We start from the raw sequence: 25,714 nt of genomic DNA, 5'->3' as shown, positions 1-25,714 counted from the left end.
CTCCGGAAGTTGGTGATGGACAGGGAAGCCTGGTGTGCTGGGATTCATGGGGTCGCAAGGAGTCGGACACGATTGAGCGACTGATCTAATCTGATCTGACATTGCCACACCTCGATGTGTGCATCTTTCTTACAAGGAAACTATAAATGCAAGGGATAATCTTACACAGGAGTTCTATTGTCAAATGATCACCTTCCCATAATGCCATACTTCCTAACACCGGTTTCCATCCTCGTTTTAGAAAGCAACACGTGCTCAAAATCAGCGGGAAGCCTAAAGAGGCTCCCGCTGGAGGAGTAGGACGTGTGCATCTGGGGTGACTTTGCTTTGGGGGAGACATTTGCAAAGGGTCTTTGACCCAACTACTGTGGTCACGCCTCCCTTGAACCTGGCCTGGGCATTTGGAAGAGGTATTTATCTCCTCAGGCTATTTAGGACCAAGGTGGCCTGAGGGGTTGGTGAAGGAAAGGTGGAGCAATGCAGACCACCCTGCTGCCCAAAAGCCTTCTGCTTGGTCCCCTGCGGGGTGGGAGTCCGGGTAGCTTGCGTACCCATTTTTGGAGCACGAGCTGGGAGCCAAGAGCTGGGTAAGGACTGCTGCCCTCCCATCCCTGGGGCACGTGTGCGCGTGCGCGCGCGTCGCCGTGGTAACCACGCAGCAGAAAGGCGCTGAATCACGGGCGCGCGCTATCCCAGCTCCAGCAGAAGCTGCAGCGGGGGCGGGCGGGGGCCTTCCTGGTTGCATCTTGGCTAGACCCGTGCCAATCCCGGCGGGACTGACTGGCCTCGCGCAGAGAAGCGGTGACCACAGTCGCTGTCACTGCTGGAGGTACAAGCGCAGCAGTAGCCTCATCCCGTCTCCGGTTTGGGCAAGAGTCTCTCCTGGCCAGCAGCGCCTCGATAAAATATCCCCCTTCCCAACCCTCTGGCCGAGTAATGGGAAGAGAGGGCAGCAAGTAGGCAGGTTATGCCAAAGAAAAATAAAATCAAGACGCCCTGAGTTAGGAGGTGAGTTTCTTAAGGTTCTTCTGGCCATCTAGGAAAGGGCTTATTCTTGATTGCTGCACCGATTGATTGTTTCTTAGTAGGGTGGAGTCGAGAAAATTTGCATCTTTTCCCAATCTCGTGAATTGCATTTCTTAGTCCTGTAGAATCGGTTTTCTTTAAACTTCGTTTGGTATTATTTATGTGATCTTTACTATCATTTGCTAAATTCATTTTGTCTGTGTATCTTAACCATAATTTGAAGCTAAAAACCTTTTCATGGCTTTTTCTTCCTTCCCTTTGAACTTCCTCTACAGAATGGATATTCATCACTATATTATTAATCAAGAGCATAAACCTCGTTTGTGAAAGTCATTATTCTTTCCATCATTCTTTCTCTTAAGTATATGGAGTGAGAAAAGAATATGATATACACACTCATCCATTTTTGTTGCTAGATTTCTCATCTAAACATGTTTGTTTGTGGGTAAAATGTTAGTGTTTTTTCCAGTACTTAAATAGAAACATTGAATGATATCTTTGATAATAATAGAAAAAGTCAATTTCAGACAACTCCCTCAAAAGAGCAAGAAATTTTGAAGGGAGTGTTAGTGTTTATTTCTTTATTCCTGAAATGTATGTTCATTGTCCAGATGTTTCAAATTGTTCGTTACAAGAAGACCACAATCATGGAGACTCCTGAAATTATGCCAAATGTAAAATTTTATCTTGTGCTTATTATTATACCTGATTTTTCATATAGACAAGGGAAACTGGAAATATCAGTTCAGCTGTAGACTTTTGTTTCATATGGAAAGCTGAATTCCTCTTTGAATTTGAAAAATTTGAAAAAGAGAATTACAAATATATATCAAGACTTTTTTAGGACCTCAGGTGATAGATTCATCACACCTTTGCCATCTAAGATGCTAATTTAGGAAATTAATTTCCTTTCAGAATAACAAAAATAATTCAGCCAAACTCACTATGCAATGAAACCAGTCAAAAGAGAGCTTCAATAATTTTTAATTGTAAAAGAATGGATATACTGTTAAATTTTCTTCATTTTTTTCTACCAGAGAAGATGCATTCTCTTTAAATAAATTTGTAGAGTCAAGCATGACTATTTCTGGGGCAGTGATGTAGATTGCCAGGTCCGATGGCCTGGGTTTGGTCATTGCTCTGCCACTTAGTGGCTGTGTCACATTTGACAAATTCCTAACTTTCTCTTAGACTCAATTTTTTCATCTGTAAAAGAGGGATAATAATAGGAACAACCTAATGGAATTCCTATAAGAATGAATTAAAGCAATGCATATACATACAATACATATACATAAAGCTCTTTACTCGTTGCCAGGCATGCAGTAACACTTCAGTAAAAGGTGAAAGTGAAAGTCTCTCAGCCGAGTCTGATTATTTGTGACTGTGTAGTCCATGGAATTCTCCAGGCCAGAATACTGGAGTGGGTAGCCTTTCCCTTCTCCAAGGGATCTTCCCAACCCAGGGATCGAACCCAGGTCTTGCGCATTAAAGGCAGATGCTTTACAGTTGAGCCACAAGGGAAGCCCACTTCAGTAAAATTTAGTTGTTATTATTGTTCTCAACATAAGTTTTCTTTTCAAAAAATATTTTCTATGTCTTCAGGATAATTTGGCACTAAAAATAGAAATATTTTAATATGAGAAAACTTGTTCTGATTTGTAATATCAAATCATCAGAAATGCATAAATATTTCTTTGTAGCATCTTTACAACAACAATAATAAATATAATCACAATCTTAAAGGCATGTCAATTTCAGGTAATTATATTTGATACTATAAGGAAGGAGCTTCGCTGTAATGGGCATGGAGTAATTGGTGAGTTATTGCTCTATTTTTTTTTTTAAATGTGTATTTTTAGACACTATTCATGTGAATTCCATAGTGAGAAGCTTTATTTCTGTTAAGTAGTAAATATGGGTGGGCCAAAATAGCATCTATTTTTGCATCATTTGACAGAGTCTTTTAACCATAGGTGGTGGTTTCAAAATAAGTCTTCTTAAATGACACACAGATAGATTAAAGATACGGTGTTGTACTGTAATCCCTTCCAAATAACATTGGTAGAATATGTTACCTGTTGGAAAGTGGTATTATGTCTAGCCTGCTGTGCATTCTTTTCCTTAAGTTCATAAAAGCAAGGGATTCTAGGAAACATCTGTTTAATTTAAGCAATGTAGCTAGAGACAGGATAATTCCGATTTCAAAATAAATTTTCAAAGTTAGTTTTATTCTGTGCTATAATTTAAAGAATTATTAAGTATGGAGGGTAAATTAACTCAATTTTGCACCTTGAGTTGGCAAAAGTCTTAGCTGCATGCAAGCTCCCAATTGTGGCATATGGGATCTAGTGCCCTGACCAGGGATAGAACCCAGGTCCCCTGCATTCAGAGGGTGGGGTCTCGGCCACTACACCACCAGGGAAGTCCCCACCTACAAATTTTAAATGTTAGTGTGTGTGGTATGTTTTTTCATGTGATGGGGAAGTATGTATTACTCCTCTCTAGGATAAAGATCCTGTTATTCTTAGGTTGTGATTATCAGCATAGTTTACCACTTATTTTCTATCCCCCTCATTAAAATAAAGAGTAGGATGTCTTCTGGTCAATATAACATAGTTTTCTTTCTTAAAAATGTTTTCAAAAACCACCTCTTAAGATGACTTATTTTCAATAAAATTGCTGTCTTTACTCTCTCTCATTGTATTTCTACTTATCAGGAGGTTGAAATATTTTGTTAATTCAGTGTCTTCAGCCTCCTTATCTTAAAACTACAAGACATGCAAATTCTAGGTGCCAAATGCTCAACATTTTATTATCCTGTGGGAAAGACACACATATTTAGGAGTATGCTGCTAACTAACTAGTCTTCACTCGTTTATATCAGAATTTCCTAACTACTCCTGTGCAGCAACTGCTCCTCCCAAATCTGGAGAAACTTCTTCTGATCTCATTTTACTAGACCTCTTACTATTCTCACTTTCTTGAAACAAAATCTTCTCTTGGTTCACAAATATAATCACAGTCCCCTCCTGCTGCTACTGCTAAGTCGCTTCAGTCATGTCCAACTCTGTGCGACCCCATAGACAGCAGCCCACGAGTCTCCCCCGTCCCTGGGATTCTCCAGGCAAGAACACTGGAGTGGGTTGCCATTTCCTTCTCCAATGCAGGAAAGTGAAAAGTGAGAGTGAAGTCACTCAGTCGTGTCTGACTCTTAGCGACCCCATGGACTGCAGCCTGCTAGGCTCCTCCGTCCATGGGATTTTCCAGGCAAGAGTATTGGAGTGGGGTGCCATTGCCTCCTCCATCAGTCCCCTCCTAGGATTACTGTAAAGTAGGTATATGAACATGTCACACTTCTGCTTCAGAATCTTCAGTGTCATGTCCATCAGTGGATAAATGGATAATCAAAATGTGATCCTTATATACAATGGAATATTATTTGGTCTGGAAAAGGAAGGAAATTGTAACTGTGCTACAACATGGATGAATATTGAAGATATGCTAAGTGGTGTAAACCAAATACAAAAGGACAATATTGTATGATTCCACTTACTTGAAATATCTAGAAGAGTGAAATTCATAGATACAGAAAGTAGAATAGTGATTACTGGAAACTGCCACGAGTGGCTAATGTTATGATTTAATGGGCACAAAGTTTCCATTTGGAATAATGACAAATTCTGGGGATGGTGATGGGGATGGTTTCACAAGATTTAATCTCTGTCTTTCCAGTTCTGCAGTTTCATTTCAGGGAGAATAGGAATAGAATTATTTTCAACCTGCTCAAAACTTCTTGTACTTCCAGGATATGAAGATTTCTGTCTTTCATTGATTCCAGAACCTTCTTGGCTGTTTTCTCTTTACATTTTGTTTCTTCACAATTCTTTTATAAAAAATTTTATTTTGTTTTGGAGTATAGCTATTTAATCCTCCCAATTCTTTTTATTCTTTCCTTTTGGAGTCATCAGAAGACGTATATTGGGCCATTTTTTTTACTTCAGGACTTTATTCTGTCCTTTGCATTTTCAGCTTATTTCTTTGAATTGCGTTTCAGGTTATTTCTTGAGTTACAGCTTCCATTTCATTTCATTGAGTTTTATTTTTTAATTAATTTATCTTAATCGGCAGGTAATTACAATATTGTAGTGGCTTCTGCCATACATTGACATGACTCCAATGACTTTATTTCTAGTTATACAACTTCTGATTGCATCTTTTAAACTATGTCTTTTAATTTTTGTCTCCTCTTTTCACTTTAATCTGCTTTACCACTTCAAACATACTTACTCTGTAGTGTCTCTTTGGTACACTTTTTACTTCTGTTTCTTGCTCTCATGTGTTAACATCTGCCACCTCTCCTTTGTACTGGTTTGTTCCCTAAGGTGTATTACTCTTGTTATTACGGTGGTTCATTTTCAATGGGAATTGCTTTTCTGGTGGAGTTCTATGTGCTTCGTATCCAGGACTGTCCCTCTAAACAGATTTTTGCTTTGCTTCTGCCTCGGCACTTAGCTTTGTGTTAATAAAAAGTTTTGTTGTTCTTACGTATATGTGTGGTCCACTTAGCCTGGAAATGGAACTTATAAATTGGCGTTGTACCAGGTTGTTACAGGGAAGTCCCCATAGAGAGGTACATCTTGGCCATCTTCCTCTGTTTTCTTTCAGTCTTGTCATGGCATGCCTCTGGTTTCCTCTAGCCCCTATTCCTAGGATGCATTAGTTCTTCTAGGCTACAGTGGTGTTTGTGAGGCTCCTCATAATATTTTATAATGTCAATAGATGTTCAGCTACTTTTCTGCTGCATTAGTCTTTGATAATATCTAATTCCTTAATTGATCTAAATTAATTTTGTCCCTGCGTTTGAAACTAATATTGTACTTTTCCTTCCTTCTCTTTCTTTTTAAAAACTATTCCCATTAAGTTTTTTGTTTGTCTTTTGAACATTCAAGTAAATTTTCCTCCTTGTTGGAAACATATATTCATTATCATGATGGCACTTCTTAAATAGTAATTCCCATCCCACTGTTTTGTTACTCCTGGTTTGTTATAGAGATGTAGTGAGTAGTGCATGCATGCTTAGTCATGTCTGACTTGTTGTGACCCCACAGACTGTAGCCCGCCAGGCTCCTCTGTCCATGGGATTTCCCAGGCAAGAATACTGGAGTGGGTTGCCATTTCCTCCTCCAGGGATCTTCCCAACCAAGGATTGAACCCAAGTCTCTTGTGTCTTCTACATTGGCAGGAATATTCTTTACCACTGGAAGGGAAGCCCCATTATAGAGGAAGCCCTAATAAAAAGTCATTTTAGCACATATATTTTAATAGATGATTTTTGATTTTACAATGAGTTTTAGAATCTACCATTACCTCTTCTTTTATTCCCCAAATATCCTTTTGCCTGTTTGTTTTTTTGCAAATGAATTTTGTTAAGTACTTTAAAGCCATCTGTTGAGTTTTAGTTCATTTTTTGTTTCTTTGTTAACAGTACTATTATCTTTAATGTCTATTGTCTTTTCAGATTATACAAGGTTTCCCTCCCCTGGTATTTGTATCTCCTGTTCTCTCTCCCAGTAGAGTTTTCTTATTGTATTTTAATAGATTCTCTTCACATTTTGAGTCTTTTTGCATATTTTAATGCTTCTGGCCATGCCTAGCAATGGGATCTCTCTAATTAGTGCTCTATCTGTGTATTTGTCTGCTTTATAGAGATGCTGTTGCTTCAAAGAACTTTGCTGATCGTCACCAGCCTGGTTGTAGTAACCCTTGTGCTGATATTTCTTTCACTAATTTGATGTGTCTAATGATGAGGAAACATCTTGTGTATTCTCTTCACTGTCTCCTTAATAATCTGATTCTTAGAACATTATTAAAAGAGCGATTTGACTTTTCTTTCCTTTTTTTTTTTGGCTTGTTTTCCCTCCTATTTATTGGTCTACCCTTTGGAGCATCACAGAATCTGTTCACTCGCCATTCTGCATGAATGCCCATCCTGTGGTTTACCAACCAGTCTTGGATCATGTTTCCCTTAATTCTGCTTGATCGCCTATTAGGAAATCATTTTATACTATAATTGTAAGGCATTATCTCTGTTGCCAGTAAATTCCTGGGTAATCCTCTGTGTAGATTAGCACAGGTTTTTTCTAGGACTAGTTTTACTTTATCCTCTTTCAATGGAGAAATTCAGACCATAGATTACCTTACTGAAACACTGCGAAGTTTTTACCTTCCTGGCCTGGCATCTAATCATGTCTGGGCTTCCTCCACTACCTTTCTTCCTTGGTTTGTTGGTGAAGATCTGAGGCCTTGAGAGCCCTTTGTAGATGCAAGAGCAGCGGGTTGAAGCTTCCTCCACAGGTACTTTCTGAGCTGCTTAATCTTCAAGTCCTCTCTCCAGGCTCAGGCAGGTCCAGGGTGAAGGAGTGTGACTCATGAAGAGTTTATCAACTGCCTTGGCAAAGGCAGTGTTAAAAGTGAAAAAGATCAGGAGAAAGCAACCTTGACTCTTTTTCATTCTTTGTGTTCCTTACCCATTGATACTTAGAGACTTGCTTTGGAGAAACTGGAAACTAACTTCTGACTGATAAACCACAGAATTTCAGCTAATTCAACCAGAACATTCTATATACCTTTTGTGGATGACACGTATCTGTCTTACTTCTCTCAGATTCTTAGTGGGAACTTCAAATAATATGAAAATAGTATGTAAAACTGCCTTGTGAATAAAAGGACTATTATCAATGGCTGTTATATTGTGATGGTGATGATGAATATTACAAACCATTTTTCTTGTTATTAATAGGATAGATTATTAACCTAGAATATTCTACCTTCTTTCTATTTTATTCCTTTTCTTTCATAGGGAATAAATGAATAATTATTTACCTAATTCCAGAAAGTTAAATTCTAAAGGAGAACTCTTCTTTTTTTAAACAAAGTATAGCTGATTTACAATATTGTGTTAGTTTTAGGTATACAGCAAAGTGATTTGAATCTTTTCTTTCAATTCTTTCTCCACTATAGTTTGTTACAAGATATTGAAGATAGTTCCCTGTTCTATATAGTAAATCTTTGTTGTGTAAAGAACTCTTAGACCAGCTAATTATAGACATGTTGATAAATATTAATAGAATTGAGGGCATGAACAGTCTCAGAATTGATGAACAGTTTGCCAGTTTCCGAAGTTTGGTAATCATCACCTGTCTTTAGAATTTGGCATAAAGCAGATTCACTGTCGTTGACACACAAAACCTCTAGTATCTGAATTTAAACATCGCTGAGCACTGACTGGATTTTCCCCTACAGTGGGTGGCAGATGGTGTCTGTACTCTTCCTGGCCTTGCCTCGTGCATGCTCTCTAAAGGTGATGATTTAATTTTTAGAGCACAAGACAAAGCATTTATTTAGAAAGCAGTGTTGACCCCATTAGTAAGAATTAAATTTAGGGAGAAACAAAAATGCTGAGCCAACTGAAAGCTAAGCTATTCCCATAATTAGGGAGACTATTTAAAGCTCCAAGATGTACACTCAAGGTTTCACCTTCTGAAACATTTTCCCTTAATGTAGGAATAGTATCTCCAGGAATACCAGTGTCTGGTGTTATTTATAATATGAGGACCCTGAGACAGTGTGTCCATTTCCAGAAGTTCAGAAAAGATGGTTTACTCTAGGAATCAGTACCTAAGTAAATATAACTTCTCTTTACCTTTTCTTTCTCCTCACATACAGCCTTTCACTAGCCACCCGTCCTTTGAATGGTTCTCTTGACTGTTTTATCCAGTTACTTCCAGGAAATCACCATGTTCTTCTCTAGTGTCACTTTGACTCCTTGAGTGCAAGATGCTCAGATGGTAGCCCAGGGCCTGCAGTCACCCCTGTGGATAAAGACTGCCTCAGCAAAGACAGCTTTTATCACAGTAGTGACTGATAAAGCTTGGAGGCTCAGATGGTATAAGAATAATATGACAAATAGAGCACCTCCAGCAGCTCCCAGGGGCTAAGTCGAAATAGCAAAATACAGCTTATCTTGCTTGAGTTCACTGGCTCTGAAAAGCTAGAGTTTACCAGCCTACTTTTGCTAGCCAGTTAACTGCAAACAGGACCAGCTATAAACACAGCCTGTTCCTGAATAGCCCACAGGAAAATGCTGTCCAGAAGATCCGTTGAGGTCTTTGAAATGAGGCCCCATTTGAGCTGTTTTCATTTCCCTCAAGCAGACATGCTAGAGCTTGTTTTCTTTCTGAGCCTGTAGAAGCATTTCACTGCACCATTATTGATAAAGGCCACATATCAGAAACAACCAATCATCCAGCAATAGGGAAATGGCAGCCCACTCCAGTATTCTTGCCTGAAGAATTCCATGGACAGAGGAGCCTGGTGGGCTACAGCCCATGGGAGTCCCAAAGAATCGGACAAGACTGAGCAACTAACACTTTCACTTTCACAAGGAAATGGTGAAGTCAGTTATAATAATCACCTCCATGGGATATTGCAAAATAACAGAAAAGAATAATGAATAAGAAAGTAGCAATGAAGGATAATGAGGGATAGAATGTGAAATGAAAATGACAGCTATTTTTCACTAAGAGAATAGCTTTGGTGAAGTACATGTATATATAATAAATGGAAGGAGAGCCTGGAAAGAGAAAATAGCCATTCATTAGTGTGATTTGATTGCAGTGTTTTTAGTGTACATTTTGGTCATCGTAGTTAAAAAACGAGTTATTTTATTCACTCAGCCTCCATCCGGGCAGTGTGGCAGAGGTTGGAGACACAGACAACAATGTAATAAAAGCCAGTTCTCCTGGGTTTATGTAATATATCATTTTAAAAAACAAACTTTTCCCTTTGATCAGAAATGTTAGCACAGAAAAATGGCAGCCGCGGAGGAACAGCAGTTTCATCACGAAGTTGATCTTTCATAGCTCCTTCTGGCTTTTCATTTCAAAAACTAGCAGCAGCCATAATAAACCATCACCATGCAATGTCTGTAACTTCTGGCTACAGTGTATCATGGTCTGGATTGGAATACCCTGAAGTCCTTTACCATTCATCCTACCTTGGTTCTGACTTGACTGGTTTCCTTTGGGCAGAGATGAAAGAAAATCCCCAGTGTGTGAAGACCTGAGTTATTCTTTCTTCTCCCTGTAAAATAGTTGGCTTTTTTTTTTTTTGGTCCACCCTTAAACTTAGAAAATGCTGTCTGTTTTAGGTACTCTGTGGGGTCAGTGATGGGACAAAGTAGGAACATTTCAAAAAGCCCTTCTGTTGAAAAGGACAAAGGATGGTGTTGTGTGTTGCACTGTGTCCTCCCCAAAAGATAAGGTGAAGTCCCAGCTCCTGGTGCCTGTGAACGTGACATTATTGGAAATAGGGTTTTCACAGATGTACCTGAGCTAAGATGAGATCATTAATCCAGTACGACTAGTGTCCTTGTTAGCAGAGAGAAATTTGGACACAGAGGCAGCTTGGGAGAGCATCATTTGACAACAGACGCAGACCGGAATGAGGCAGTTGCACGCCGGGAATATCAGTGACAGAGGCAAAGAGGGATTTGCCCCAGAGTCTCAGCGGGGCTGTGACCCCTTGATTTCAGACATCTGGCCTCTAGAATTGTGAACGAATAAATTGCTACTGTTTTAAACCACCTAGTTTGCTGTGCTTTATAACAGCACCTCCAGGAAACTAACACAGATGTGAAAAGCAAGGGTTATAGTCAGTAAATAACCACTATGATGATCATCTGATGGGTGCATAGAATGGACAAGGCATTATCATTATGGACCTGGGCAGGCTTTTAAGCCCCTCCAGGATGATGATGCTTCAGAACTTTTGTCTGAGTCAAACACAACATATTAAAACAATTTAAAGAAGAGAACTTCCAGGCTACAGGAACACGTAAGGTTGCTCAGAAAACATTTTTGCACTGAAAGCCAACGACTTGAAAAGTGGGAAAATTTCCCTCCAGTCTAGGTGGGTAGGGACTCCCCAGGTAGCCATGAGGAGGAGAGCTCTGCTCTTGAGGTACATGGCTTGGGAATGGTATATGTTTCCTTCCAGGACAGTCTTCACATTCTCTTGGTTCTGCTTTTTTCATAGGCCCTCTGCTGCCACTGACACCCTATGAGGACCAATCTCTCTTTTTTTTTAGAGATTAAAAAAAAAATTACATATTTATTTATTTTTGGCTCCACTGGATCTTTGTTGCTGTGCACAGGCTTCTCATTGCGGTGGCTCTCGTGTGGACACAGGCCCTAGCTGCACGGGCTTTAATCATTGCAGCGTGTGGGCCAGTAGTTGTGGCACAGGGGCCCAGCCACTCCTTGGCCCATGGAATCCTCCTGGATCGGGGGTAGAACCTGTGTCTCCTGCATTGGCAGGCGGATTCTTCTCCACTGCACCACCAGGGAAGTCCCAGGTCTCTCTTTGTTAAGAGAGAAGATTCCTGGCATAAGCTTGAGATCTGGCTTTCACAGAGGTTGTACATTGGCCCATCTTGTCTTGGCTTTCATGGGCTCAGGGCTTAGGGCTCCTCCAGTGCCCCCTGAAAGTCCTGTGCTTCCCCAGTTTCTAGAGAATGGGTTTCCTTTATCTCCTCGGTTCCATGCCACCTGCTTCCTATCTTCCAGGAATTCTTTGAAGTTTCTGGTCTGTTAGTAGTTCTCATTCTTATTTTTCCAATGTTATGGTTTTATGGTTTCTTTTCTCCCATCTGTTCATATGTCCTGCCGCCTTTCCCCTTTATTTTCATTTTTCAGTAGAAATGTAAGAAAGAGGGGAAATAGATGTTATCGATCCAGTCTGCAGTTTGGAATTAGAAAGTTTTCTTTTTCTTTTCAGTTATTCAGATCAGATCAGATCAGATCAATCGCTCAGTGGTGTCCGAATCTTTGTGACCCCATGAATCGCAGCACACCAGGCCTCCCTGTCCATCACCAACTTCCGGAGTTCACTGAGACTCACGTCCATCGAGTCAGTGATGCCATCCAGCCATCTCATCCTCTGTCGTCCCCTTCTCCTCCTGCCCCCAATCCCTCCCAGCATCAGGGTCTTTTCCAGTGAGTCAACTCTTTGCCTGAGGTGGCCAAAGTACTGGAGTTTCAGCTTTAGCATCATTCCTTCCAAAGAAATCCCAGGGCTGATCTCCTTCAGAATGGACTGATTGGATCTCCTTGCAGTCCAAGGGACTCTCAAGAGTCTTCTCCAACACCACAGTTCAAAAGCATCAATTCTTTGGCGCTCAGCCTTCTTCACAGTCCAACTCTCACAGCCATACATAATCACAGGAAAAACCATAGCCTTGACTAGACGAAACTTTGTTGGCAAAGTAATGTCTCTGCTTTTGAATATGCTATCGGTTGGACATAACTTTCCTTCCAAGGAGTAAGCGTCTTTTAATTTCATGGCTGCAGTCACCATCTGCAGTGATTTTGGAGCCCAGAAAAGTAAAGTCTGACACTGTTTCCACTGTTTCTCCATCTATTTCCCATGAAGTGATGGGACCGGATGCCATGATCTTCATTTTCTGAATGCTGAGCTTTAAGCCAACTTTTTCTCTCTCCACTTTCACTTTCATCAAGAGGCTTTTGAGTTCCTCTTCACTTTGTGCCATAAGGGTGGTGTCATCTGCATATCTGAGGTTATTGATATTTCTCCTGGCAATCTTGATTCCAGCTTGTGTTTCTTCCAGTCCAACATTTCTCATGATGTACTCTGCATATAAGTTAAATAAACAGGGTGACAGTATACAGCCTTGATGTACTCCTTTTCCTATTTGGAACCAGTCTGTTGTTCCATGTCCAGTTCTAACTGTTGCTTCCTGACCTGCATACAGGTTTCTCAAGAGGAAGGTCAGGTGGTCTGGTATTCCCATCTCTTTCAGAATTTTCCACAGTTTATTGTGATCCACACAGTCAAAGGCTTTGGCATAGTCAATAAAGCAAAAATAGATGTTTTTCTGGAACTCTCTTGCTTTTCCCATGATCCAGCGGATGTTGGTAATTTGGTCTCTGGTTCCTCTGCCTTTTTTAAAACCAGCTTGAACATCAGGAAGTTCACGGTTCACATATTGATGAAGCCTGGCTTGGAGAATTTTGAGCATTACTTTACTAGCGTGTGAGATGAGTGCAATTGTGCGGTAGTTTGAGCATTCTTTGGCATTGCCTTTCTTTGGGATTGGAATGAACACTGACCTTTTCCAGTGCTGTGGCCACTGCTGAGTTTTCCAAATTTGCTGGCATATTGAGTGCAGCACTTTCACAGCATCATCTTTCAGGATTTGGAATAGCTCAACTGGAATTCTGTCACCTCCGCTAGCTTTGTTCGTAATGATGCTTTCTAAGGCCCACTTGACTTCACATTCCAGGATGTCTGGCTCTAGGTCAGTGATCACACCATCGTGATTATCTGGGTCATGAAGATCTTTTTTGTATAGTTCTTCTGTGTATTTTTGCCATCTCTTCTGCTTCTGTTAGGTCCATACCATTTCTGTCCTTTATTGAGCCCATCTTTGCATGAAATGTTCCTTTGGTATCTCTGATTTTCTTGAAGAGATCTCTAGTCTTTCCCATTCTGTTGTTTTCCTCTATATCTTTGCATTGATCCCTGAAGAAAGCTTTCTTATCTCTTCTTGCTATTCTTTGGAACTCTGCATTCAGATGCTTATATCTTTCCTTTTCTCCTTTGCTTTTTGCTTCTCTTCTTTTCACAGCTATTTGTAAGGCCTCCCCAGACAGCCATTTTGCTCTTTTGCATTTCTTTTCCATGGGGATGGTCTTGATCCCTGTCTCCTGTACAATGTCACGAATCTCATTCCATAGCTCATCAGACACTCTATCTATCAGATCTAGGCCCTTAAATCTATTTCTCACTTCCACTGTATAATCATAAGGGATTTGATTTAGGTCATACCCGAATGGTCTAGTGGTTTTCCCTACTTTCTTCAATTTCAGTCTGAATTTGGCAATAAGGAGTTCATGGTCTGAGCCACAGTCAGCTCCTGGTCTTGTTTTTGCTGACTGTATAGAGCTTCTCCATCTTTGGCTGCAAAGAATATAATCAATCTGATTTTGGTGTTGACCATCTGGTGATGTCCATGTATAGAGTCTTCTCTTGTGTTGTTGGAAGAGGGTGTTTGTTATGACCAGTGCATTTTCTTGGCAAAACTCTATTAGTCTTTGCCCTGCTTCATTCCGTATTCCAAGGCCAAATTTGCCTGTTACTCCAGGTGTTTCTTGACTTCCTACTTTTGCATTCCAGTCCCCTATAATGAAAAGGACATCATTTTTGGGTGTTAGTTCTAAAAGGTCTTGTAGGTCTTCATAGAACCGTTCAACTTCAGCTTCTTCAGCGTTACTGGTTGGGGCATAGACTTGGATTACTGTGATATTGAATGGTTTGCCTTAGAAACGAACAGAGATCCCTCTGTCGTTTTTGAGATTGCATCCAAGTGCTGCATTTCGGACTCTTTTGTTGACCATGATGGCTACTCCACTTCTTCTGAGGAATTCCTGCCCGCAGTAGTAGATATAATGGTCATCTGAGTTAAATTCGCCCATTCCAGTCCATTTCAGTTCACTGATTCCTAGAGTGTCGATGTTCACTCTTGCCATCTCTTGTTTGACCACTTCCAATTTGCCCTGATTCATGGACCTGACATTCCAGGTTCCTATGCAATATTGCTCTTTACAGCATTGGACCTTGCTTCTATCACCAGTCACATCCACAGCTGGGTATTCTTTTTGCTTTGGCTCCACCCCTTCATTCTTTCTGGAGTTATTTCTCCACTGATCTCCAGTAGCATATTGGGCACCTACTGACCTGGGGAGTTCCTCTTTCGGTATCCTATCATTTTGCCTTTTCATACTGTTCATGGTGTTCTCAAGGCAAGAATACTGAAGTGGTTTGCCATTCCCTTCTCCAGTGGACCACATTTTGTCAGATCTCTCCACCATGACCTCAGTTATTAGTGAAGCTGATTTCAAAACTCCCAAGTCCTATTAATCCTGTTAATGAAACTCATCCTTTTAATGAAGCCAATTCCCCCCCAGGAAGATTCATGTGAATATATTTGCTGTGTGGGCTGGGTCTCTTGGTATAATGGTGACCCTTATCTCCAGGATCTGCCTGTTTGGAGAGCTCAAACAGCAAGGGTGGAACAGTCCTTCTCTAAGGAACACCTGGGGACTTGGTCTAGTACTACAGCATCTGGCTTGTCTCAAGTTGCTTTGAGAACAAAATGGGTGTGTTAAGAAGCTGTGATTAGAGAACTACAAGACAGACACCTATCCTCCAGCTATCTCCCATACCCTTCTGTCAAAAATACCTAAAAGAGCCTTTGGTCACCAGGAATCTCCTGTGACATCCGCATAAAGAAAAAGACCTTAAGGTTTAATCAAGTAAAAACAGCCAATACCTTTGCCTGGAAGCTTGGGTTTATAGAGACCTGCAGGGAGGGGATCAATGGAGGGGAAGGGAAGACCCTTACCAAGACACCCTAAAAGGGGTGGTGGTGGTGGTTTAGTCGCTCAGTCGTGTCCGACTCTTGCAACCCATGGACTACAGCCCTCCAGGTTCCTCTGTCCATGGGATTCTCCAGGCAAGAACACTGGAGTGGGTTTCCATTTCCTTTTGCAGGGCATCTTCCCAACCCAGGAATCAAACCGGGTCTCCTGCATTGCAGCGGGTTCTTTACCGACTGAGCTACAAGAGAAGCCACCCCCACCTTCCCCCAAAAGGGGAGATAGGCATAATTGTGTGCCTACACTCACTGGCTGATCTCTTGTTACTTCCGTTTCTTGCTTTGAAATGAAATACTAAAGAAGATTGGCAGCAGGAAGATGAGTACTGCGCAGGCACAGGCCCGGTGGATAGGGCTAGGCTTAGGGCTAGGCTTAGGGCTAGGCTTAGGGCTAGGTTGAGGATACAGAAAGCAAAAACACAGTTATGGATTGTCAGCATTCCCTCCAGGGTAAAAACTGCAGAGCCCCTCATATTTGGAATCTTCCAAGCTGAGATTACAACCAAGCTCTGAATTGCTGCAGCCTGCCTTACCAAAATGCCTTTTTAAAAGTTTCTGAAGTAGAATTACATAGTTTTGCACAACTGAATGTCAAGCTCATGAAGCCTGACTCTCCTACTCTTCTCCAATGTTGTTAAAATATATTAAAAATAAATTTCTAATTTTCCCCCCAGTGGTATATTATTAATGGAGGAGATACAAAACTGGGTTTTCCATCAGTTCATCTGGTAGTGGTAGAATTGGCAGTGATCGGAATCCACTTAATGGTTGATGTTGTCAGTTAGTCCTTTCTTCTGACCGGAGCTCTGTTTGGTTTGCTCTGGCTGAAGTAGCCAGGGAGCTGCTGCCGTGGGATTTGCACTCCCATTGACAGCAAAATGTGGTGCTCTCCGAATCAGAAGGCGTTATTTTAAGTTTCTCCCCCTTGCACATCAAGGCCTCCCCACGGGTCCACCTGACTCGGGGAGAGCGGTTGTTGATGGGCCCCTGTGGAGACGGGCCAGTCCCTGCACTCCGAGCTCAGCTTTATCACTCAGGCAGTTCTCCCCGCTCTTCTCTTTCCTTTCTGTTTATACTTCTCCCCCTCAGTGCTGTTAACCAGTCTTGTGGCTTTTAAACCCACTCTCTGGCTCCCCGTTTATACCTTCGGCTTGTCTCTCCTCTGAACTCCAGACCTGTTTATCCAGTGCCCTGATCAGCACTCCACCTGACGGTCTTGAGTCGCTCCCCACTTCAGGTCATTCCAACCCTATTCTTCCGGCTGCTCAGTCATCCTGACCACTTGTCCTCATCTCAGGCCCTCCACCACTTCCAGCAGCAAATCCTGCAGTCTCTACCTGCAAAATAATTCAGGTGTTTTGAGACCCAGACCCTTCCTGCTGCCACCTCGGGGCAAGATGCCATCCCCCCACTTGGATAAGTGCTCGGGCTTCTCACTTATCTCTCTGCCCTCTACACTCCCTTCGACATGGAAGCCTCAGCGGACAGAGTTAATGCTGCACCACTTCCCATCTCAGAGGCAAAGCCGGAGATCCTTGTATTGACCTGTGAACCAGTGTGGCCTCCAGTTGCCTCCATAACCTTTCCTTTAGCCATGCTGACCATCTTGCAGTTTCTGGAATACAAGGCACATTCCCTCCTCAAAGCCGTTGCACTTCAGGTCCCCTCTGCCTAGAACTCTTCTTTCTGTCCACATGTTTCATTGTCTCATCTCTTTAAGACTTGGCTCCAATAAGACCTTTTTTTTTTTTTTTTACATTTATTTTCTTGATTGAAGGAAAATTGCTTTACAGAATTGTGTTGGTTTCTCCCAAACATCAACATAGTCAGCCATAGGTATACATATGTCACATAGGGCCTTCTGAGTCCATGAATTCCTCAATAGTGTCTAATCTGCTCTTTAACTCATCTGTTGAGCTTTTGACAGCAAAAGTATCTTAATTACTTTTATCTTTGTGCTTGGTGATTTTTCAAATCTGCCAGGGTCTTTTTTTTTTTTTTTTGTAGTAATCTTACATCTTACTTTTTGTAAAATTTTAAGTGTCTTATTTTATATTTGTAGGTCAGTATTTTGTTATTTTAAAATCTCAGGAACCGGATTCTCTTATCTTTCTTTTCTGTTGCCTTTCTTCCTGGAACTCTAAGCTCATGTTTATCTGAGTTCTCCCTGAGGGTTGATGTGAATTGTTCCAGAAAGGATTTGTGATTGCCTCTGCCAGGTATCTGTGGGTACTACCAGCCCAGAACTACTTTAAGGTAACTTCTCCCCTTGGTTTTAATTGAACCAAACTTGTAATGAAAAGTGGAGCCCAGACCTGTGAGGAGCAAACCTGTAGAATGTCAGTTCTCAGGGGAGAATTATTACTTCCCACAGAGCACAGTGGCCAGGGTTTTATTTTTATTTTTTTCTCAGTTCATCCTTTCACCCACAAGGATGCATCTCTTAAAGGTTCCTGGTTTTCCAAGGCACCTTAGTTCCAACCCCTCATCTTGAATGCACCCAAGGTTCCAACTTCTGTATTGTAGCCATTAGACTCCTGTCTCTGTGTTCTAGAAATGAACAGATATCTCAGGCAACTACAAGCTCAGCGTCAACTTCCAGCTTTCTGTTCATTTTCAGCCTTAGTGGATTTCCCTTATTTCCTTGTGAGTGCAGTTATATATTTGAAAAGTGTCTGTTGTATTTTCCCCCAGAAATCTCAATGTTGTATGTGTTGCTGTTTTGCTAGACATAGAAATCTAGACTTTCCCCATGTATTTTCTTTTTAAAATATGCATCTTTCATGAATTGATAATACTGGACCATGGGCCTCATAGCACTAATACATGGGTATTATATATCCATAGGATATACAATTATATTTACCTGTACCCTAATATTGGATATTATTGCTTTTATACATTAGAAGAAAACCCAATTAGGTTTTTTTTTTTTTAATGGAGAAACTCATAAGGCAATATAGAATAGTGGCAAAAACATATTCTGTGGTGTCTGACACACTTGGATTGGGTTCCAGTTCTTGGGCATTTTAGTTTTTCTGAGCCTTGATTTCATTGGATGATAATATGCAATTGGAGGGATTTCAGAGGATTAAAATGAGTGCCAGGGACAGTATGAAATAAATGGGAATTTTTACAGAGGTTAATTGTACTTTATACAATGTTTACTTGTGATGATAATCTAGTCTTGGAACATGTCCTGAGAGGAGGGAACAGTGACTTCAGCTTGGAGGTTATGTTCAGGAAGCTGAGGAAGGCTTCTTTTTATTTTATTATTTTTATTATTTTTTTACTTTACAATATTGTATTGGTTTTGCCATACATTGACTTGAATCGGAAGGCTTCTTTTTATTTTATTATTTTTTTATTATTTTTTTACTTTACAATATTGTATTGGTTTTGCCATACATTGACTTGAATCCACTCCATGAGTGTACATGTGTTACCCATCCTGAACCCCCCTCCCACCTCCCTCCCCATCCCATCCCTCTGGGTCATCCCAGTGCACCAGCCCCAAGCACCCAGTATCATGCATCGAACCTGGACTGGCGATTTGTTTCACATATGATATTATACATGTTTCAATGCCATTCTCCCAAATCATCCCACCCTCTACCTCTCCCACAGAGTCCAAAAGACTGTTCTATACATCTGTGTCTCTTTTGCTGTCTCGCGTACAGGGTTATTGTTACCATCTTTCTAAATTCCATATATATGCGTTAGTATACTGTATTGGTGTTTTTCTTTCTGGCATACTTCACTCTGTATAATAGGCTCCAGTTTCATCCACCTTAGTAGAACTGATTCAAATGTATTCTTTTTAATGTCTGAATAATATTCCATTGTGTATATGTACCACAGCGTTCTTATCCATTTGTCTGCTGATGGACATTTAGATTGCTTCCATGTCCTGGCTATTATAAACAGTGCTGCGATGAACATTCGGGTACATGTGTCTCTTTCAATTCTGGTTTTGAGGAAGGCTTCTTTGAAGAACTGATTTTTCAACTGGATATAGGCAGGGTAGAGGATGTTGTGGACGTTGGAAAGGAGACTGGGAAGAGCGGGACATGGAGGGTCTTGTGATGAGTTTTCTCTCCTCTCCCAGGGTGTTTATCCTGGCATATTTCAGGAGTTTGTAACACTGGCTCCAGTCAGCATTTGAACCAGTCTATGTATTGGGTTGGCCAAAAAGTTTGTTCAAGTTTTTCCATACCATCTTCTGGAAAAACCCAGGTAAACTCTTTGGCCTACCCAATAGCATACACGTAATCACCATCATCCTAGGAGACCTGCCATGGGCCAGGAGGTGGTTCCTACTTGGTTGAACTGAGTTCATTGGTCACAGCTACTACAGTGAGTTTTTCTAAGATGAAAAGTGAACTGCAGTGAAATGGAAAGAGAAATATATGAATAATATATTTCCTGCTATTCTCCATAGCATCATTCTGGGCAAACCTTACCACAAAACAAGGCAGTTAGGAAGCAAATGTCAGATATGTCGGATTTTGGCTGTCACATACAGGATTTCTTTCTTTCTCTTTTTCATACACTCAGCTCCAGCTGAGATGAAATCTGTCAGCTGACTATGAAAAGTAATTTGTCACAGAGAACCATGGTAATTCTATCTCTCTGAAATAGAGATTACTGAGTTTAACAGTCGCAAAGTAAAGTATGAATACAGCCCCAATTTCAGTGACTTGTTTACTAGGTCTTCCCCTCACTTTGGTTTGTTTCCCTGAAAGTGAAGTGTTAGTCACTCAGTCATGTCCGACTCTTTATGATCCTATGGACTGTAGCCCACCAGGCTCCTCTGTCCATGCCTCGATTTTCCAGGCAAGAATACTGAAGTGGGTTGCCATTTCCTTCGCCAGGGCATCTTCCTAACCCAGGGATCGAACCTGGGTCTTTTGCATTGCAGGTAGATTCTTAACCATCTGAGCCACCCAGGGAAGCCTCTTTGCCTGAAATGATGGTAACTCCTTGTGGTCTTAACAAGTTGTTCATGCTTACCTTAAATGACTTCACAGATCCATGGGGAGTCAGCATACTGTCTGAATCTGGGTCAGACAGTTTCTTCTAAGGTGAAGTATAAATGTCAGCTCTTTCTCTCCATAGTGTTGTATGTATAGACCTTCTGAGCAGAGATGTATACTAGTTGTAGTTCTAAGTAGCTGCCCAGGAAAGCCCAGGCATTTTCTCATAGATTGAGCTGCCTGACAAAACACAGTGTAGACATGTCCCAAATATTGCATAATAAAAATTATTTGTTATTTATCTGAAATTCACATTCAATTGGGAATCCTGTGTCTGTTTTCGCTAAATCTGGCTGCCTTTCTCATAGCCCATCCCCCTCTGGGTTACACGCCCAGGTTCCTTTCCTGCATGGAACCTCTTGTGTTGTTCTTGATGCTCAGTAGATCTAAGCCTCCAGACTGAGCACAATGGCAAGAATATGAAACTTATTTATTTACGTGTAAAATATTGAAGATATTCACGTGACTCAAGAGGCACAAAAGACTGCTTGTTGCAAAAAACTCTCTCTTCCTGCTCCCTGTCTCATCATCAGGTATTAATAACGGTTTCTTGGTTGTGTTCTTCTAGAGATAGTGCATTTTCAAGCAAGTTCATATTTATGTTTTTCTGCAGCCCATTCTCTTTTCCCCCAAATGGTGACTACCATTTATACCATTCTGCAAGTTGCTTCTGTCATGTAATGTTAGGTCTTGGTATATTACCAGCATGTGGAGAGCGTCCCTCTTTCTTCTTCACAAATGCAGAGAATTTCGGGGTATAGGCAGCCTTAATTTGATTAACTACTTCCCCGCTGATGAAAGTTTGGTTGTTTCCAGTCTGTTTGTTAATACCGATATTTACCCCAGCAATACACTAGTGTGCATATGATTTCATGAGTGGTTATGTATATTCTGTAGAATAAATTCCTGGAAGTGGAGCTGCTGAAATGTGCTTGGTGTCACTTTGCCCTCCATAGAGATTGTGCTGGTTTACATTCCCATCAGTAAGAATGAGCCAAACTCTCACCCACACCGTGAAGTATGAATGTTTTTCCATATGTGACAGTCTCATAGATGAAAGAATGGTATCTCTTAGCTTTAATTTGTATTCCTCTTCTTATGAATGAAATTGAGTATCTTTTGAGGTATTTAAAATACATTTAAATTTTTCAATGTTGTATCTATTGATGGACTTTTCTATTAGAGGACACTTTATGTGTTAGGGAAATTATCTTTGTGATGTAAGCTGTAAATATTTTTCCCACTTCAGTTCTGTTCAGTTCAGTTGCTCAGTTGTGTCCGACTCTTTGTGACCCCATGGACTGCAGCACGCCAGGCCTCCCTGTCCCTCACCAACTCCTGGAGTTTACTCAAACTCATGTTCATTGAGTCAGTGATGCCATCCAACCATCTCATCCTCTGTCGTCCCCTTCTCCTCCCGCCCTCAGTCTTTCCCAGCATCAGGGTCTTTTCCAAGGAGTCAGTTCTTCACATCAGGTGGCCAAAGTATTGGAGTTTCAGCTTCCACATCAGTTCTCCAGTGAACACTCAGAACTGATTTCCTTTACAATGGACTGGTTGGATCTCCTTGCAGTCCAAGGGACTCTCAAGAGTCTTCTCCAACACCACAGTTCAAAAGCATCAATTCTCAGCTTGCTTTATAGTCCAACTCTCACAGCCATACATGACTACTGGAACAATCATAGCCTTGACTAGATGGACTATTGTTGGCAAAGTAATGTTTTTGTTTTTTAATATGCTGTCTAGGTTGGTCATAACTTTTCTTCCAAGGAGCAAGTGTCTTTTATTTTCATGGCTGCAGTCACCATCTGCAGTGATTTTGGAGCCCCCCAAAATAAAGTCTGTCACCATTTCTTTGCCATGAAGTGATGGGACCAGATGCCATGATCTTAGTTTTCTGAATATTGAGCTTTAAGCCAGCTTTTTCACTCTCCTGTTTTACTTTCATCAAGAGGCTCTTTAGTTCTTCTTCGCCTTCTGCCGTAAGGGTGGTGTCATCTGCATATCTGCGGTTATTGATATTTCTCCCAGCAATCTTGATTCCAGCTTGTGCTTCATCCAGCCCAGCATTTCTCATGTTGTTGACAGTTTGACTTTAGAAATGGTATTACTTCCATGAAAAACTTTATTTATCCATTTTTTTTGTTAGTGGACATGATTTTTTCAGGCTTCCCAGGTGGCACTAGCGGTGAAGAATCTGCCTGCCAATGCAGAAGATGCAAGAAATGAGTTCCATCCCTGGATTAGGAAGATTCCCTGAAGGACGAAAATGGCAACCCACTCCAGTATTCTTGCCTGAAAAATTCCATGGGCAAGAGGAGCCTGGTGGGCCATAGTCTATAGGGTCGCAATCTCAAAGAGCATAGTACATGATTTATTCCTGTTTTCTATAATGATTTCTGAGTTCATTTCATACCTAAGCCTTCCCCACTCAGAGATTACAAATACAATCTCCCATAGTTTCTTTTCATTTAAAAAAAAACAGCTTTAAGATACAGTTCACATATCATACAATTCACCTATTTAAGTTGTAGAATTTAGTGGCTTTTAGTATATTCACAGACTTGGGCAAGCATCACCACAGTATCTTTTAGAACTTATGAATTTACTGTTTCAAAAAGAAACCCCATATACATTATATGAGATAATAGAAAAAAATATATATATGTATTGGTCTCTGCCCCATTGAATTGTCCTGGCATCCTTGTCAAAAACCAACCTCACAGTTTCTTATAGTGCCTTTATGGTCTTATTTATACATTAGGAATTTATCTGGGTATGACATATGAGGTAGGGATACAACTTACTTTTTTTCAAAAGGCTCTTCATTTTTCAGTATCATTTATTTAATAATCTACCCCCTCCACTGATTGAGATGGCATTTTTAATCATGTCCTATAATCTTTTAAATATTTGGATTCATTTTTTGAATATCTGTCCATTCAGTGATCTATTTTTATACCTGTACTGTCCCATTTAAATGATTCTTACTTTATAATATGTTTTGCTGTCTGGTAGGACTAGCTTCCCCTTAGTTCTCTTCTCTTCTTACTGATTCTTCCATGTGATCTGAGGAATCATCTTTGTCTAGTTTTGCATTTGCCCAAATAAATTTCTATTTTATTAAAAAAATTCACTGTTTTTATTAGGAACATAGAAATGTACTTGTCAATTTGGGAAAAATGATCATATTTCTCATATCGTTTTGTCCAAGAATAATTTATTCATATTTTTGTCTATTTAAGCTTTTTTTTGTATTTCTCACCAGAATTTAAAGTTGTCTTAAAATAGGCAAGTATCTTGTAAATTCATTCTTAGGTCTTCATTATTTTTTGTTGTTGTTTGCTATTCTTTTTTATTATATTCCTTTTTGTTGTTGTTTTCTTTCATTTCTTATTCTAACTGGTTGTTGTTAATGGTAAAATTTTAAGAGAAATTGCATGCAACTTAATTTTCTATTTTTTAAAAAATCATTTGCTCCTTGAGGTTTGAAAATAAACATTTTCAAATGTATCTTCTATGTTCACAGTTGAGATTGAAAAGTTACTTGTTATGCATGAGAGCAATTTTTAAATCATCTGTCACTTTACCTAGTTTTCACCTAAAGAAACATTTTTATTTAAAATGCATTAAATATTAGCTCTTTTATTTTTTCTTTTACATTCTTTTTTTTTTGTTTTTTCTTCTAGTTTTATTGAGATATATTGACATATAGCACTATATAAGTTAAGTGTACAGCATGATTTGAATTTCAGACGCCATGAAGTGATAATCACAGTAAATTTCGTAACCATCCATCATCTCATACAGACACACAAGAAAAGGAAAAAAAATGTTTTTCCCTTTGTAATGAGAACCAGTGAACCAGTGAAGTTGCTCAGTCGTGTCCAACTCTTAGCGACCCCATGGACTGTAGCCTACCAGGCTCCTCCATCCACGGGATTCTCCAGGCCAGAGTACTGGAGTGGGTTGCCATTTCCTTCTCCAGGAGATCTTCCCAACCCAGGGATCAAACCCAGGTCTCCCACATTACAGGAAAACGCTTTACCATTTGAGCCACCAGGGAAGCCCTTGTAATAAGAAGTCTTATGATTTACTCTCTTAACAGCTTTCACATATAATATACAGCAGGGTAAATTATATTAATCACGTGTACATTATGTCCCAAGAACTTAAGATGTTTCTTATAACTGGAAGTTTATACCTTTTGACCACCTTCAAGCAGTTGCCCCTCCCAACCCCTGCCTCTGGTGACCACAGATCTGACCTTTTTTCCTATGCCTTTGGTTTTTGAAGTATTATTAACCTCCAGTACTATTTTAAATGTGGTGTACAACATAGTGATTGATATTTCTGTACATTACAGCATGATTCCAAACATTAGCTTTTTTAAAACCTAAAATTGTTAATGTTGTAGATGAGAAATTAGTAAACTTGAAGTCAAAATATAGTCAAGCTGTGTTTTAAGATTGATGATCTTTCCTCAAGAAGTTTATAGTTTATTAGAGAGAAAATATACATGAAAAATTAATTAATCCTATAAGGAAGTGTATGCTGCCTCTCATATAAATGGTTTCAGATTTCATGGGCATATCTGCCGCTTTAAAAATGATTAAGTTATTGGGCTTCCCTGGTGGTCCAGTGGTTAAGACTCCATGCTTCCAGTTGCAGGGGCTGCAGGTTGAAAGATTGTTGTTGAATCACGCAAACACACCGGGATTCTTGGCCCCCGGAGGAGATGAATTCAATCCGGGGCCAGAGATGAGGCTTGATCACTCAGAGCTTTTGTGTAATAAAGTTTTATTAAAGTATAAAGGAGATAGAGAAAGCTTCTGACATAGGCATCAGAAGGGGGCAGAAAGAGCACCCCCCTGCTAGTCTTCAGCTGGATGTTATATAGTCAAGAGCAGTCTGTTAATGAAAGAAAGGAATGTCTTAAAATTTAGAATGGTACCAGGCCCCTCACCCATAAGATGCATTTTGGGATAATCTCGGCACCAAATGATTTATCCTGGGCCATAAAATGATGAACTTGAATCTTGAAGAAGGGCAGACCACCATACAAATAGTTTCATTTACATAGATTAGGGGAACAATATCTGAGTCTAACATATTGGTTCGTCAAGTAGGTTCT

General features: G+C 40.3%; 1 protein-coding gene across 2 annotated transcripts in view; it reads left to right on the top strand.

Annotated features, from left to right (window-relative positions):
• The first annotated feature begins 683 nt into the window (after nt 1-683).
• Nucleotides 684-25,714, top strand: part of KIAA0319 (KIAA0319 ortholog) — a 76,112-nt gene continuing 51,081 nt past the window's right edge. The window contains exon 1 of one of the 2 annotated variants that reach the window (XM_070360987.1): nt 684-1,008. The gene's annotated coding sequence lies outside the window, so the exon portion shown is untranslated. Of the gene's footprint in view, nt 1,009-2,776; nt 2,846-25,714 lie in introns of those variants that run through there. The other variant, XM_070360988.1, reaches the window with a different exon arrangement.

Source organism: Bos mutus, chromosome 23, assembly GCF_027580195.1.
Source record: "Bos mutus isolate GX-2022 chromosome 23, NWIPB_WYAK_1.1, whole genome shotgun sequence".
Lineage (NCBI taxonomy): Eukaryota > Metazoa > Chordata > Mammalia > Artiodactyla > Bovidae > Bos > Bos mutus.
The sequence above is the reverse complement of the archived record's forward strand: the minus strand, read 5'-3'. Positions and strand labels throughout refer to the sequence as shown.